This window comes from Leucoraja erinacea, chromosome 17 (assembly GCF_028641065.1).
Source record: "Leucoraja erinacea ecotype New England chromosome 17, Leri_hhj_1, whole genome shotgun sequence".
NCBI classification, from domain to species: Eukaryota; Metazoa; Chordata; class Chondrichthyes; order Rajiformes; family Rajidae; genus Leucoraja; species Leucoraja erinaceus.
In genome coordinates this window covers 31,880,199-31,883,476 of record NC_073393.1, presented here as the reverse complement: position 1 = coordinate 31,883,476, position 3,278 = coordinate 31,880,199, and the positions used below count along the sequence as shown (strand labels likewise).

The following is a 3,278-nucleotide window of genomic DNA, read 5'->3' as shown; positions in this document are numbered from 1 at the left end:
GAAGAAAGACTGGATAGACTCGGCTTGTACTCGCTAGAATTTAGAAGATTGAGGGGGGATCTTGTAGAAACTTACAACATTCTTAGGGGGTTGGACAGGCTAGATGCAGGAAGATTGTTCCCAATGTTGGGGAAGTCCAGGACAAGGGGTCACAGTTTAAGGATAAAGGGGAAATCCTTTAGAACCGAGATGAGAAAAACATTTTTCACGCAGAGAGTGGTGAGTCACAGAGGGTAGTTGAGGCCAGTTCATTGGCTATATTTAAGAGGGCGTTAGATGTGGCCCTTGTGGCAAAAGGGATCAGGGGGTATGGAGAGAAGGCAGGCACAGGATACTGAGTTGGATGATCAGCCATGATCATATTGAATGGCGGTGCAGGCTCGAAATGCCAAATGGCCTACTCCTGCACCTATTTTCTATGTTTCTATGTTTCTAAAGGCAGAAACGGCACAGTTGGAGATCACTGGCCACAAGAAAAGACATGATAAAGTGTTTGAATGACAAATTTTGAATCTTCCTGGGTCAGGTGGGTATGGGTTAATCACGTCTGACAATGTTAGTCCATGCTTTCCAGCACTGCCCAAATATTCCCCCAGTATGTTCGAAGACAAGAGCACTTAAAATTCCCATTGCATCAGGATAACATCTGCTGCAGCATTGACTTCGCCTCTGGCAGACATCATGATAAAACACTCTGGCTCTCGTTCATAGAGAACATTCAATTAATTTCTGCAAATGGCTTTAATTTTCTGAGGGTCTTGATACATGTAAAAATGTTTGCAAATACATAAACTGAGACCTTAGAAATGCAATTCTCAGCTGTTTTACCAACAGCCTTCTGAAGACACGTCAATAATTTACCTGTATCAATATTAATGGGTGAATCTTCTATTTTGGTATTAAGAGCTGTTTAGAGTTTAGAGTTACAGCATGGAAACAGGCCCTTCGGCCCACCAAGTCCATGCCAACCATCAGTTACGCTAGTTCTATGTTATCCCACTTTCTCATCAATTTAAGGAGGCCAATTAACCGACAAACGTACATGTCTTTGGTGTGTGTGTGGGGGGCGGGGGGGTCTGGAGCACCCGGTGGAATCCCATGCGGTCATAGGGAAGACATGTAAACTCCACACAGCATCCGAGGTCAGGATCAAACCCGGGTCTCTGGCCCTGTGTGGCAGCAGCTCTACCAGCTGCGCCACTGTGTCTTTATGTCTAAATTCTGGGTACAGTAGTGCAGTGAACACAGCCTGGAATCGGTATAATAATGTAACACTGATATCATTGACAGCATAAAAGGCAAGAATTGCATTAGGATAGTTTAGATACACACCAATTTGTTCATATTTCTCTGATTTTGTTTTATCTTCTACATTATTATGCCATGCTGAGCAATGGGTGTTAAACAGCTGTGATCCCAAGAGAGGCTCTTCCTCCCGATGAGACATGAGTGGCCTGCTCCCTTTCTCATTATATCTTGAGATGTCACACCCACGCAGCAACCTTTGCTGGTTTCAACTTCCCAGTTATGGACATGGTTGTCCAATTATTTTTCTGTGCACAGCAGTTGCCAGCAACGGTCGAACCGTTCCGTATGATCCGTGCCTAGGGTCTCCACAAATGATTGCACTTACTCACCAGTTCCTCTGTGAGGTTAATTACAACCCTGTCTAAACCCAGAAAACGAATGTCCATCTCACCACTGTCCTGTGATAAGGGCTTTAGACTTTTGTTGCTCAAAGCTTTGGGTTCCTGCAGGAATGTAATGTTATCAACAATTTCTGAAACTTCTCCCATCACGAGTTTCTCTTTATTCAACTCATTTATCTTCTGTTCTCTTTTGGCAATAGTTTCTTCAGTCTTGGACAGTGCCACCTGCTCTTCCTTCTCGATGAACTCAAGCACCCTCAGGTTTGCATCCTCGACATCTTGAACCAGATTTTTAAACTTGCCAGCAATGTCTTCTTGCAAAGTACTTGCAGAGCTTCTGATTGTATCTGTTTGCCTTCTTCGGTTTTCAATCTCAATTTCATTCACTTTTGCAGGCCCTTCTGACGACTTGCCCTCATTGACAAGTTGTCTCTGCTGCTCATCTCTCTCCTCCTCTATAGTCACGGCCGTGTGGTTTCCGTGCTCTTAGATTAGGCATATGCAACAGATAAAAGTTTCATCAGTTCTACAGAACAGATCCAGGGGCCTGTCGTGTCTTTTGCATTGCCATTTCTCGGTCGTTTTAACTGGATTATGCACCCTGTGAAGTCTCAGTGCTGCATTTTCACAATGGGTCCTGATGTGGATTTCACAGAATGATGCCATACAATCCAAACAAGACAATAGCTTTTGCCCCTTTGTTAGTACAAACATCTCACACAGCATCATGTGGATTAAAACTTGATTCTTCAGGAGTTATCTTCACAGTTTTAGAAACTTTCTTCCCGACATCACAAACAACACTGTTCTTACAGAGCTGAGTCTTGTGGGAGGAGCTCCCATGACATTTTGGGCAGCTGTATATATTTGTATCCACTTCTTTATCCCAGGAAGTCGTTTTGCATTTCATGCAGATATTATGACCACAGGGAATTGCAACAGGATCTGTGAACATCTTCAAACAGATGGCACAGATAGGTTCATCCTCAAAATCAAGTTGATGCGATGTAGCCAAAGTGAAGACAAAAGAATCGTGGTTACAGCAAAATTAAAATGTGACTTCTGGTTGATTCAACTTGCATTGTGCTGTCCGAACAGAAACAAACAAGTAAGGAAACAGCACCACCTACATTTCATCATTCATCATTAACCTTCGTCTATGTCAATAAATTGGAGGCATTACTTGATATTTCAGTAAATTCTGTTACACTAAACTGCTGTTCTCAGTCTTGTTGAACGAATGCTTATAGAGGTTTGATTCTGCTTTTAGCTCGTCTCAGATAGCAACATTTCTAATCAGGTAGGAAGTTCAAACCACACTCAAGAATTTGAGTATTTCATCTAAGCTGCTACAATACAGTATTTATCAGAGATTTGCTATGTGTGAGATGACCTGTGGCCAGTTGGAAGTGAAAGTTTCCACTCTGTCTCCTGGTTTTCAGATCAATAGTCTCGCATAATCTCCCATAATTATAATCCCATAATAATAAGTGGATACTTTGATTACAATTCTTTCCTGAGATGCTCCATCTCTGACATCCATACTTTACAAACCTCAATTAAGTAGGGTGATAAGTGGGGTTACTCATGGTAAATCAGCAACTATACAGCAGGATTAACTCTGCTAGA

At 42.3% G+C, this 3,278-nt stretch overlaps 1 pseudogene; it reads right to left on the bottom strand.

Moving 5' to 3' along the window:
• Nucleotides 1-1,350: 1,350 nt before the first annotated feature.
• LOC129705507 (tripartite motif-containing protein 29-like) lies at nucleotides 1,351-2,691 on the bottom strand (annotated as a pseudogene).
• Nucleotides 2,692-3,278: the final 587 nt, after the last annotated feature.